Here is a 14,318-nt window from a genome sequence, read left to right as displayed (position 1 = left end):
AATATACAAACATACTTCTGAATTCTTCCTCTAAGTGCATAGGACTGTATGGTATGCTTTTGTTTCTTCTCTGCTAATATTTTCAGTGAAATGCTGTTTTTACAGTATTTATGGTATCTGGTTTCTGAACTTCTTATATGTGTAAAGACATATCATGTCCTAAATTAAGAAATCAAGGCTATTCCAGAAAGAACTATGAAGATGAACTGGCAAGAAGAAAAATGACCAATCTGGCAAGGCTAAGCTCCCTCTGATGTTTGATTCTTCTTAACTCAGTAACCCAGGAAATTATTTCACTTGAAAGCTTAGGCAGATTTCACACAGAAAACATTTTTCTTTCCTATTCTCCAGTTCTACTTCTATCCTTATTGCTTCAATTCCTGAAAAGTTTTCTCTCAAAAATATGTCGGCATTTGCAATGCAAGGGAAAAAAAGGATGACAATAAATACCATGAACACAAACCTAATTCATGACAGTGATGAGGTATTAAAGACTTTCCACCCTTTGCGTCCTTCGTTATCTGTATTTAGGGATGGCATGAAGATGGAGTAAGAAGAAGCTTATATTTTTCTCTTTAAAATTAATTTTCATTTAGCTGTTAAGAAGCTGGTAGTGTTTAAACCCAGAAGACATTGTAATTGCATTTTTTTCGTGTAGTTGTAGCAGGTATGAAAGTGAACAGACAATAGCAGTCATGTACAGAATAACCTGGTTTTCTAGATGGACCCACTTGTCGGAGATCAAACGGCTACAGCACATTTAGGGTTACACTCTCTCTCCCTTCCTCCTTATTCTCAACCGCAGTGGAGCTTTTTCCAAAGTTGCCATGGTAACACTATATCTGGCTGCTAGCTCTGTCGTAAGTTATTGAACTGAGACTGGCTTTTGGTTTAGCAGATAATTAGGTTCTGTCTCACAGGTTCATTTTCCTGTGACTGGGACGTGAATATGACCTACAGCTGGCCTCAATTTCAGTGTCACAGACAAAACTTTAACCCTTCTGAGCTCCCCAGGCACGCTCCTCAGCATTGCTTATGTGGTAGAGACAGTCCAATGCAGCTCACCTGCACTTTGGGGAGGATTACCAAGTCCTCGGTTTGTTTTTTACTCTTCATCATGACACTTAGAAAAGGTCACACACGTGGAGCATTTTCTAAATTAAAAATATAGTACTGTGATAGATACATACTCACATAGTTTGCATATGCTACATGAAATTTTTAATAGTCATTCACATTTCCTTGATTCTTTAGTAATTTTTAAGTCACATTGAACTGTCTTTTGTTTCAATTAGGAATCCACAGAATTCAGAGTTCAAAATCTATATTCTCTGAAATGTTAACTTGGTACTTTTATTCTCAGCTTGGAGAACTATCTGCCAGTTAATTCACATCCCTACCTCTACTTTTATATGCCTTGAATTTTAGCTGACATCGAAAGGTTCCTTTGGAGTCACAGGCAGACCCATGTGACAGGGAACAATAACACTACTCTACACAAATGCCAAAGTGTTCACTCACGTCTTAAATTTTGCTAGTTTGGAAAACCAGCTACTTTTGCATGTCGTATTTGGGAGATTTCAGTCAGTTCAAATAACCATTCTTTGTGTAGGACAAATAAAGAAGCATAACTTTAGGAACAGATATTAAATTCACAATACCCATGGCAACACTGAATTGTGGGATCAGTAAGAGAAGGTGTGTCTTTGTATGTCAAACAATGGAAAATACCTTCAAGGAAATCTGTTTAAAAAATTTAGTATAGATTTCCGGGAAACTCAACATGAAAGGAACGAGGGAGAGTTGAGTTCACCATAATTAACACAAGTTAAATACATTTTATAGCTTACTTGACTGGAGAATCACCTAACTATGTTAATAGTGATAGGTAAAATTTGTGAAAGGGACGATTAGAAGTACACCAGTTGTGTGTTGGATTTAGGATGAGTGTGTCTTCGAAAGCATTTGTGTGCATGTACCATATAGACCATATTGTAATCCATTCCTCTCATACTCAAGCTCTAAACGAGAAAAGCACATCAAAGGCAGCAGCCTCAGAGAGCAGCCATGGCCTCATGGGTCCCACAGCTGCAGAGAACTTGGGGGAGGGAGCTGAGGTCAAAGTATGGGAGTTTGTGTAAAGTAAGAAAGGAAGCCAATATGTGAGGAACTCAGTTGTCGCCCATTATTTTCCACTAAACTGAGCTCTTTAATTTCTAATCTCAAGCATGTAGCATCTGTTGTTCTTTTTTATGATTAATAAGTATGTCTGGAATGAATGAGTGAATTTTTTTCTAATCTCTAGGATATGTAGTAAGAGCTAAGTTAACATTAGATTATAAAGAGGACTGAGAAAGTGTACAAGCATTTTCTTTCTTTTATTTTTATTTTTTTGAAAGCAGGATTTATCGAGAGGACAGAAAAGCTCCCAGAGCAAGAGGGGACCCAAGTGGGTTGCCCAAGCATTTTCCGTTAAAAAGATTTTGAGCTGTCTTCTCATGGTTCATAGTAATGTCCAAGCCCTACGCATGCAGGTCAATACTTGTCTGCATTATTGCAATAGCCTCCTACCTGGTTTTCTTCTCTTTTACCACCACTGTTGTCTCTACTACACAAAAGAAATAGGGTGCTCATCTATTTTACTTTGAAATGCAAATCATTTCAAGTCAGTGTTCTCCTCACAACTTCCCAGTGGTTTTCTGTGTCATTAGAATAACATGTAACATTCTTACCTTCCTTCCCAATCTTGACGTGCCCTCGGCTGTACCTCCTTCGTGACTCTCCTTATTTCCCTCTCCACCTTGCCTTTTCTCAACCAACTGGGCACTCACCAGCTGGAGAGCCCTAGCTATTGCTGTTCCTTCTGCCAGGAGTGAATGGCTCATGTATGTCCTTAGAAATTTCCTTAGAAATGCCTTTCTGAAACATCTTAAAAAGCACCCCATTCATTTTCCAACACCTTTCTTTAACTTGTCTTCCTTCATAGTACTTATCACTTCTTGATATTAGAAAACAAACAACTGTCTGCTTATATGTCTTTCCCATTAAAACATAAGCTCTGTCTGAGCAGGAGCTTTGATTACTCATGGGTATGCCTAGAACTTAGTGGGCTAGATTAGTAACCTTCAGGAAACATTTGTTGAATGAATAGATGCATGAATTATTGAATAAAGAGGTCAGGTAGAATGTCTGGGTATCCTAGCCTATGTGAAACATTACATGAGTGTTTTTCTGACATAATGAGTAAAATTTTTCTCTACATGATGAAATTACATGAGTTCATGAGGATACAATTTGGAGATACAGCTTAGGTTTCCACAAATCTCTTCATTAGATTGAGTTAAAACAAAAAAAAAATTTAGCTTATTTGCACCTCATTTTTCCATGAACTAAATCCAAAATCCTCCATATGCCAAACACATCACCAGTCCAGCCACTCACGGAATACTTTTTCTATAAAGGGTCAGAGTAGATATTTTCAGCTTTGAGGACATACAGTCTGTGTTGCAAGTCAGCATTTCTGTTGAGGTGTGAAAGCAGCCATAGACAACACATAGATGAGTGGGTGTGGCCGTGTCCCAATGCAATGTTATTTATAAAAACAGGAATTCGCAATAGGCTGTGGTTTGCTGATCCTCTCCCTCCTCTCACCCCGGCTTGTAGTTTTCCTCAAATTCTCTTCCCACCAAGTTATTGAGAGAATGCCCAACAGACCTTGGCTCGCTCACCTGGTGCTTTCAAGAATTGAGACAAACTCAAGGATGGTTAAAGGGTAAAACACCTACCTGAGTGACTTGACTACTGAGACTGATTTCTTTCCTTTCTTTTTATCTGTTTAAAGTCTTACCTTTAAACTTCCCCTGTAGTAGCAATAACTGGGCCATGTCAGATACTCCCAGTGACAAAATTTCTTCTTGGAGGGTGAATGAGGTGGTGTGTTGCTAAATGTTTAACAACTGGTTCTCTGAGGGAGACAAAAAGACAATCACTGATTTCTGTATGTAAATTCTCCCACCGTGGACATTTTTTCTTTATTTTATTTTTATTTCTTTGAGTCAGGGTTTCACTCTGTTACTCAGGATAGAGTGCAGTGGCACAATCACAACGCTCATGTCTCTTTGCACTCTCGACCTCCTATGCTCAGGTGATCCTTCCACCTCAGCCTCCGATTTGCTAGGACTACCGGCTTACACCATCAAGCCCAGCTAATATTTTGATTTTTTTTGTAGAGACGAGGTTTTGCTATGTTGCTCAGGCTGGGCTCAAACTCCTGGGCTCAAATAATCCACCTGCTTTGGCCTCCCAAAGTGTTAGGATTACTGGCATGAGCAGTTGTGACTAACTACCAATATAATGTCACTTAACATAGAGTTGGAAAAAGATAATCTCCCGAGTCAGTATAAAGCCTGCTGCTGAATACATATTTAAAACTCCAATAACACTGCTCACTGCTATTGCAAAGTCAGGAGGAAAGAGTGGTGGGTTTGATAGGTGCAATTGGCTGGATGATCTTTTGCAGTCCCAGTAAATAATGAAAAAGTATGTAAATATAAAGCTGTTTAAAAAGCTCTGAGCTCAGTGTTTGCTTAAAATACATGCTCAGTAAATGGTAGCTATTATTGTCTTAGTTTAAGTTATTGTAAGCATTAAAATTAAGTGGTTAGCTACAGATTCAATCCAATTTTAATGTGCTTGTGTTAATAAGGCCTCTTAACATTGAAGCAGCGAAGATAAAGGAATTTTATGTAGCTATTCATGATTCTGCCCAGCTCAAGGTTAAGATAGCAACATAACACTTTAACAGGATAAAAGAAATCTCCACTTGACTGCAGCTCTTCATAACACTTCACAAGGGTCAAGCTGTTTTATTTCATGTCAATGTTAAACAGAATGCATTTTAGGAGCATAGTTCAATTATTGATTGAATAGTGGGTTCAAACTGACTATAATCCCAGTTAATACACTCCAAGACCAGGGATGGACCAGCAAATGGGTAGTTTTCACTCAAGTATTGAGGCAAACACTCAGATTAAAATTTGTAACTTGGTTGTCTTATAATTTTTGGACACATACAAATACAATATGGTTCCAGTCCTGCTGTAAAAAACTGGTAAGGTAACAAAAAAAAGTTGACGTGGTTTGAGTAAGTAAATACCAAAATGGACATCAATCTGAGAAAAATTAATGAAAAAAAATGTATATGGATTTTAGAAGAGTTTAGGTTCAAACACTCAGTCTTTGGGAGAAAAGACTAGTATATTGTTGTTGTTTTTTTTTAATTTTAAAGATGTGTGGTACAACTCAGGGTTAGGTATACAAATGTTCATTATACAGGTACCCTTGATGAGGTGTGCCCCTCCCTCCCCTGGTGGTTTCTTTCAGCTGCCAATCCCGCTCCTCCTCCCCTGGCAGTTTCCCATTACTGCCAATCCCTTTCTTATAGTATTATAATAATTGTTCAAGATCTGGTTATATGTAAGAACATATGGTACTCTCTTTGTTTCTGTGATAGATCATTGAGTATGATAGACTCCAAATCCATCCACGTTACTGCGAAGTCTGTATGTTTGTCCTTCTTTATGACTGCATGATATTCCATTGTGTATATATACCACAATTTTTTTTTTTTTTCAGTTGGAGTCTCACTCGGTCGCCCAGACTGGAGTGCAGTGGCCACTGCCGGCCACCGCAGCCTCGCCTGCTGGGCTCTGGCGATCCTTCCACCTCAGCCTTCCGAGTAGCCGGAATTACAGGCATGCGCTACCACGCCCGGCTGATTTTTGATTTATTGTAGAGATGAGGTCTCGCTGCCCAGGTGGGTCTCGAACCCGCGGGCTCTGGCAATTCACTCACCTCAGCCTCCCAAAGGCGCGGGATTACAGGCTGAGCCACCGAGCCTGGCTATACCACATTTTTAAAATTCAGTTCAGCTTGGATGGGCAGCATGGTTGGAACTTGTTGGTTTTATGTTTTTGTTATTGTGAATAGAACTGCAACAAACATGCTTGTGCAGGTATCTTTTTTTGTGGAATGATTTGAATTCCTCTGGGTATATTCCCAATAGGGGGGTTGCTAGGTCATATGGAAGGTCAATTTCTAGTTCTTTCAGAAATTACCACAATGTCTTCCAAAGATGTTGCACTAGTTTGCCTTCCCACCAGCCGTGTAGAAGCGTTCCTTTTTCTCTGCCTCCTCACCAGCATCTGTTGTTGTTTGTTTTATTAAAGATGGCCATTCTTACTGGGGCTAGGTGGTATCTCAATGTGGTTTTGATTTGTATTTCTCTGATGATGAGTAAGGTTGAACACTTTTTCATGTGTCTGTTGGCTGCCCGTATATCTTCTTTTGGGAAGTATCTATTCATGTCTTTTGCCCACTTTTTAATGGGGCTGTTAGTTTTTTTCCTTTCAGCATGTTTGAGTTCCTTATAGATCCTAGGTGTTAGGTCTTTGTCAGATATACAGTTGGAAAATATTTTTTTCCCATTCTGTAGGCTATCTCCCTGCACTCTTGGTGGTTTCTTTTGCTTTGCGTAAGTTTGTCAGTTTGATGAGGTCTCACTTGTCTATCTTACTCTTATGGTTTGGGAACTTAGGAGTTTGATCAGGAATTGATTGCCAGTTCCAATTTCCATAAGGGTGTCTCTTTCATTTCCCAAGATTCTTATAGTTTGAGGTTTTACGTTTAGGTCTTTGATCCATTTAGTGGTGATTTGTATGTCTGGTGATAGGTATGGGTCCTGTTGTAATCTTCTGCATGTGGTCAGCCAGTTTTCCCAGCACCGTTTACTGAATAGGTTCTCCTCTCCCCAGTGGTTGTTGTTGGAGGCTTTGTCAAAGATGAGTTGGCTGAGAAATTAAGGCTTTGTTTCCAGAATCTCAATCCTGTTCCATTGGTCCATATGCCTGTTCTTGTATCAATACCAGGTTGTTTTGATTATTGTAGCTTTATAGTAAAGTTTGAAGTCTGAAAGTGTGATACCTCCTGCTTTGTTTCTTTTGCTAAGGATTGTTTTGACTATTCATGGTCATTTATGTTTCCATATGTATTTCTGTATTGCCATTTACAGGTCTGAGAAGAATGATGTTGGTAATTTAATGGGTATTGCATTGAATCTGTAGATTGCCTTTGGTAGGATGGAAATCTTAACAATGCTGATGTATTCTATTTTGAATACTACAAAAGTGATTTTTAGACTGTCTACCCTTCAGTCTCCTCCACCCATCTCCTTCATTCTAGAAAGCATTTTGCGCATCTATAAAAGGTATTACTTACTGTTTGGTTTATGAAATAAAATAAGAAAGACAATATTTCTTTCTACTTTCTAGCTAATCCGGATGTATTTCTATTCTTGCTTCTATTAGCACATAATTCAAATACATTGGTTTTATAGTGGTTATTCTGTTATGTTTCTCAAGAGCCTTCTGTTCTAGAAAATTCCATCAATGGAACACTTCTGGCATGTGCTGGTCAGAGTCCTCCCATCACCAAAATATTACTGAATAACATGAATTTTCTCCGCTGTCAATTATTTCATAGATATTTTTTGCAACCTTTTCTTTTGATTTACTGCTCATACTACTATTAATGAAAATAGATTTTAGATACTCAACTTTTGTTTTTAAAATCTTGTATTGTGGAAATTCTAAATATATGCAAAGTAGCAAGAATAGCCTAATGAACCTCTATGTGCTCATTACACATATAGATTTAACTATTTAACTAATATTAATTTATGGTCAATCTGGTTTCATCTGTACCCGTCATTCACTCATTCCTAACTCCCTGGATTATTTTGAAGCAAACTCATGCATAATGTAATATGCAAACATCAACAAACATTTCAGTATGAATCTTTAAAAGAAAGCATTGGTTTTAAAGCCACAATAGCATTATTATACCTGCAAGCATTTACAGTACTTCCCTAATATTATCAAATTCCTTAAGTATAACTTAAAATTATCTCATTTTTTTCTTTGTATTGTTAACTTGTTTAAATGAAGAGTCAAAAAAGGGCCACACTTGTCATTTGACTGACGTATTTCTAAAATCCCTTTCAGTCTATTGGTTTTCCTTTCATGTAATTCTTTGCAACTTATTTATTGATGAAACTGAGTCATTTGTTCTTTGTTTTTTTCTTTTGTTCTGGATTTTGCTGATTGTATTCCTGTAGTGTCATTAACCAGCTTCTTCAATCTCTATAAATTCTCTCAAATTTCCTATAAATTTGAGCTAGACTGAAATGTTTCACAGGTTTATTTCTCTCTCTCTCTCTCTTTTTTTTTTTTTTTTACCAAGAGTTGTTCAGAAATATCATTGTGTAATCCAAACAGGAAGCTCATAGAAAGTTTGCCTTTATTGCAGCTAATTGAAAGAATGCTTGTGATTTTATAAGTATATGTTATGGTTGTATCCTACAGAAATTAAATATTTCTAGCGTGTATACTAAACTTAATTTTGTCATTATTACATAATATTTCAAGAAAAACATCTTAATCATCAGTGATTCCACCAACTGAGCGAGTTTGAAACAGCATTACTCTAGTGATTATGAGATTATAGATTATTCTACTCGTGTGTCTAAAATTGGATTAAATTTTTGAGAAATTCCAGAGGAAGTAGCCTTGAGCACACACAAGATACATATTCAGATTTTTTAGAATCTAGAATAATTCTAGGTTATTGTCAGAATAGAGAATGAGGAATATTGTGTTAGACAAAGACTTCTTTGATGGCCTCGATCATTCTAGTTGGTGCCCTTAGAGGAAACCAATATGGACCAGATTACAGGGGCAATTCAAAGCATCAGAATTCTGGTGGTGGAGTACAATGAACCATTTCAGTCTATTCCAAGGAAATAGGACAATCTTGTCAATATCCTGGAAAGCAGAGTTGCGATAAAAATATGAAGACGCCATATGAAATGTTAATTATATTTGCAAAACATAAGTATATGTATATTCTTAGGAATGGAGAAAAAGTATGGGATTGTGGCTTTTCCAAAATTCGTGTCTATTAGAAAAGCCACCTCTGTGATTACCTTTTTGAATCCTCTTATGAATAAAGAAGACCTGGGAAAATTAGTAGTCTTTAATTTATGGTTAGTTATTAGCTTATTATGACAGAACTTGAATCTCGTGTCCCACTTGCCAGATATGAATAAAATATATTTTTCCACTATATATTTATCAAAGTGAATATAATACAAATTCTATTTGTATTGATGCTTTTTGTCCAAAGTCATGGTATCATTTATAAATATGCCAGTTATTTAATAAAACATCACTAAAATTATTCCTATATTGCTTTGAAACTCATAGGAAATATATTTCATTGGCGCAGAGAACTGTATTGTATTAGGTTAATGAGTTTTCTTCAAGTTCTGAAGTTCCTTGAATCTATTTTAATTCCATATCAGGAATTGGAGAGGTTTTTCCAGGAAGAGTTACTTGAATTCACCAAATACAGTGCGGGAGTCCATGACCCACTTCTTGTATTTCTATTTTCCTACTGCTTTTACCCACAAAGAGTAGACACATATTACTTGTTTTAACATATTGCTATGTAAAGACCTGTTAATGTTACTATTTTTCAAAAGAAATGTTTTGTTTTAAATGTAGTCATCCAATATGTAATTTTTTACTATTTTTATTTTTACTATTATTATTGTTTTTTTTTTTTTAACCACTCAGACTGTGTCCTCTCTCTCTTGCTCTCCCAGAGGAAGACAAGAACCATCACCAGTGGCAAATGGCAGTTGCAAAGCAACACCAAGAGCCGGCTTTACGCTCAGGAGAGAACACTGCACTTCCTCCTCGTGGTTTCTGGTGCTCGACACTCTCAGAGAAACTTCTCGAGTAACCAACTATAGAAAAGACCCTTGAAAGTATAGTCTCATGCTATTATTGCATGTAATGCCTAACCTGCCACAGCTAGGATCCTGAAACAGGCTGTATCTTTGGAGCAAAGTGATGAGGTTATTGTGAAAATAGAAAAGGATAGCTGTAGGCAACTCCAAACGTATAATTTCTACAGAGCAATAGCAATTAGATATACTTTTCAAGGGTGGGGAGGGGAGACTATTACATTTACAGTGGGATTCTTTTAAAAATTTTATCTTATTATGGTAAGAACTCTTAACATGAAATTTAGCCTCTTAACAGATTAAGTGTATAATACATTATTGTCAACTATAGCCACAATGTTGAACATTAGAGTTTTAGAGTTTATCCATCTTGCTTAACTGAAATTTTATGCCCATTGAATAGTGACTTCTCGTTTTTCCTATTCTCCAGCTTCTGGTAATTGCCACTATACTCTTTGATTCTACACGTTTGACTATTTCTGATACCTCATGTAAGTGGAAACACACTATATTTGTCTTTCTATTACTGGCTTTATTTCACGTAGCATAATATCCTCCAGGTCACTGATGTTGTCTCATATTGCAGAATTACTTTCTTTTGTAAGGCTGAATAGTATTTTATTGTATATATGACATTTTAAAAAAATTAGTTCATCTGTTGATGGATATTTAGAGTGTTTCCACATCTTGGTTATTGTGAATAGTGCTGCATTGCCTTATTCAAGGGAGTTCTAATATCTCTTTGATTGCAGTTCTTTGGATATTAAAAGGTGGAATTGCTGGATCATATGGTAATTTTATTTGCAATTTTTTTGAGGAAATTCCATACTGTTTTCCTTAACAGCTTGCACCATTTTGTGTTTTCATTAACAGTGTGCAAGAGTTCCAATTTCTTCACATCCTAACCAACATTTGTCCTTTTTGTTTTATTTTTTAATTTCCAAAGTTAATTAGAGAAAGAAGGAAGAAAAGAAAGATATGCCGGAGTTGACACGGGTAAAAGAAACTACCTTTTGTTTTTTCCATAACGGTGTTGTGACAGGTGTGAGGTGATATTTTATTATGGCTGTGATTTGCAATTCACAGATAAATAGTGACATCGAACATTTTTAAATATACCTGTTGGCTATCTGTTTGTCTTCCTTGGAGAAACAGCTATTAAAGTTTCTAGTTCATTTTTTAATCAGGTTAATTTGGGGTGTTTTTTGCTATTGAGTTGTTTGAATTCCTTATATATTTTGGATCTTAATCCTTTATCAGAAGAGATTCTTTTTTAATATTTCATGACATATTAGGTTGAAGAAATTAACTATCTTAAGTAAAGTGCTTTCGTGTGGCTTACTATGACACTGCTGATTATAATATTAACAGAAATGTATGAAATGCAGCTTATACCAAGAAACAGGTTAGGTTTTGCTAGAGCAATAAAACCCATATTCTAAGAGTTTTGGTCAAGAACCTAAAATTCAGTTGAATATAAAGAAATGGCAATTATTCAGGAAGCCTCAGAAGTACATTTTAGAAACTGATGTGAAGACTTTAATGGTGATTATATTGTGAAAAAAATTTCATATAAAGAATTTCTGTTTTGAATATCCAAGTAAATTTTGCATTAAATTTAATTGTCAAATGTGTAGCTCATGTTCTTATATGACATTTTTTATATCTTGTTTATATTAATTTGCAGTTTATTAAGAAATGTTTTCTGTAATTTGATTTGTTAAAAAAGATTCTCATGGTACATCAATAAAATTCTGTATTAGTGATAAAGGAATTTCCAGAAAAGGTATACTTTCCATTGATATTTGAAAGTAAGCATTTCTTACTTTATCCTGATTATGCTAAAAATTTGTATGGGAGGATGTGAGCCAGTATTACATGATTTTCAATGTTTTCATCTAGAGAATTTCTTTTTTCTATTTTTATGTTTATATTTGGCCAGCTAATTGGATTTCATTGAGTGAGCTGGTATTTTTAAGTAAAACAAAATTAACAGATCTTTGGAAGAGCTAAATCTAAGACCTTGGCCTATTACACATGTAAGTTTAGCTTTGCTAGCTGCCATTTTAAATAAATAGTAATAGTGACCATAAAATAGCAGAATCTTAGAGTTAGAAGATACCTTAAAAATTACTCACCCTCTACTCTGAGGCTGGAATTCCTTAACAATATCTCTGGCTTACAGCATCCTAATCAAGGAATTAATATTTTCTAAGTTGTGCAGATTACTACTTTCATAGGAAGCTAATGACATGTTTAGGTAGCTCTAATTTTTAGAAAATTATTTCTTATATTGAACCAAATTTTGTCACTGGAGCAGTATCAAACATATCTACATGACAGTATTTTGAATTTTGGAGCTCAAACTTTCATGCCTTTCACCCCTACAAACCTTTACTTTGTTAAAAGAAATTTTCAAGAATCTCTAAAATAATATTATTATGTATCCATATGGAGCTGACGATAAAGTCTTCCATACTACAAAAACTGCCTGCAATTTTTTTTAGTTAAACTGCAAGGAATTAGAATTCAACTACAAAGTTAAAGAGAAGAACCCTTTACTTCTGACATCAACTACAGGTCTGGGATTATCCCAAACCACCTTCAGGTTGAATAATTTACCATTAAGACTCATATAACTCACGGGAAATCATTATACTTATGGTGTCATTTATTAATACTACAGGGAAATTATACAGAAAATAAGCCAAAGAAAAACACACATAGTACAGAGTCTGGAAGGGTTCCAAATGGGAGATTTCTGTTGTCTCCAAGATTTGTTGCCCTTCCACTACTAATGTGTGATGATACATATCTTAGTCCATTTGGGGATGCTATAACATAATACCACAAACTGAGTAGTCTATAACAAACAGAAATTTATTTCTCACAGTTTTGAAGGCTAGGAAATTCAAGACCAAGGGGTTGGAATCTGTACCTTTTTGCTGTGTCATTCTATGGCAGAAGGCAGAAGGGCAAAAGTGGGAAAAAGAGCAAAAGAGGGCCCAGAGAGTCAAATCTCCCATTTATAACAAATCCATCCCTGCGATAACAGCATTAATTTATTCACGGCCTAATCACCTCTCATAAAACTCTACATCTTATAGTTGCATTGGAGAGTAAGTTTTGAATACTGTACATGTTTCCTGAAGAACACATGCTAACACATGATGTACTGTCAATTTGAGAAGCTCACCCGAGCTTTTGTATCCAGAGTTTTTATTAGATTTTTATTATATCTGATTGATTGATGAATAGATGAATTGACAAGGTTGTCCAATGGACCCACCATAAACAACAAAGTCATCCCTAATATTTGTAAAATGTCATGGGTTTAAAGGTATTTCCCAGGAGTCAGTTGAAAAGGCCAGATTTCTCTTTGGATAAGGCCAAATTTCTTTCTGTGCCGTATTATTTGGTATTTTCATGTCCCCAAACACTCTGAATTCTTAATCTTACATGCAATGTAGTTTCAGAAGCTCAACATGTCTTGGATGTGTTTCTCTAGATCAGTGGTCCCCAAATGTTTTGGCATTAAGGACTGGTTTTGTGAAAGAACATTTTTCCATGAAGGGGGGTTGAAGGACTAGGGGGATCATCAAGCATTAGATTCTCATAAGGCGCACGCAACCAAGATCCCTCACATGTGCAGTTCACAGCAGGGTTCACGCTCCTATGAGAATCTAATGCCTCTGCTTGTCTGACAGAAGGCAGAGCTCCTCTAGCCCATCAATCACCTCCGACTGTATGTCCTGGTTTCTAACAGGCTGCAGCCCGGGGGGTGGGGGATCTCTGCTCCATATAATCTCTAACTTATCGATTTCCTCTTTTAAAATAAATACTTCCGATTGCTTGTCTTTAGAACTACCTCTATACTGAAGTATTACATCCCTACTAGGAAATATGATAATTCTTTGGACTTTGAGGTTGACAGACTTGGAGAATCTTGACATTTAACAGTATTTAGACCTTGGAAACATTATATATTCGTTATGAGCGTCCAGTTCCTCATAAATACAGTGTTATCAATAATACTCATTTCATATTTTATGGAGACTACATGAGATCACATGTCAAATTTTTAACGCTTCATGGGAATTTGAGAAATATTTGTTATTTTCTAAGACAAATACTGGAAAGTCCGAATTTGTGTTTGGGAGAGAGGTATCTTAACAGTACTTGCCTATCAAGTCTTCTAGTCTAAATGTATGCATACATTATTAAAAAAACAGAATTCAATTCGATTCATCCAATATTTATCTAAGTTCAGCTGAGAAGTGCAAAGCATTATGCTAGTGACTGAGAGAGAAAAAGACAGTTTCTGCCTTCCTGGAGTGAAAACATTTTCATAAATTTCTTTGATTTAAGTAGACTGGAATAGATGTCAAATTCAGGTGCATAACTGGTACAATAATACAAGTCCAAGAGAGAAAAACATTTCTAATTGGGGTTA

General features: G+C 36.0%; 1 long non-coding RNA gene across 4 annotated transcripts in view; it reads left to right on the top strand.

Annotated features, from left to right (window-relative positions):
• LOC103266860 overlaps nt 1-14,318 on the top strand; it is a 100,810-nt gene that overhangs the window by 67,528 nt on the left and 18,964 nt on the right. For 3 of the 4 annotated variants that reach the window (XR_002482309.1, XR_504722.2, XR_002482311.1), the window contains 2 exons: nt 9,693-9,886; nt 10,296-10,356. This is a non-coding gene — a long non-coding RNA (uncharacterized LOC103266860). The remainder of the gene's footprint in view (nt 1-9,692; nt 9,887-10,295; nt 10,357-14,318) is intronic. The other variant, XR_002482310.1, reaches the window with a different exon arrangement.

This window comes from Carlito syrichta, unplaced genomic scaffold (assembly GCF_000164805.1).
Source record: "Carlito syrichta isolate Samal-C Ts95f unplaced genomic scaffold, Tarsius_syrichta-2.0.1 Scaffold100986, whole genome shotgun sequence".
In the NCBI taxonomy this organism is placed as follows: domain Eukaryota; kingdom Metazoa; phylum Chordata; class Mammalia; order Primates; family Tarsiidae; genus Carlito; species Carlito syrichta.
The sequence above is the reverse complement of the archived record's forward strand: the minus strand, read 5'-3'. Positions and strand labels throughout refer to the sequence as shown.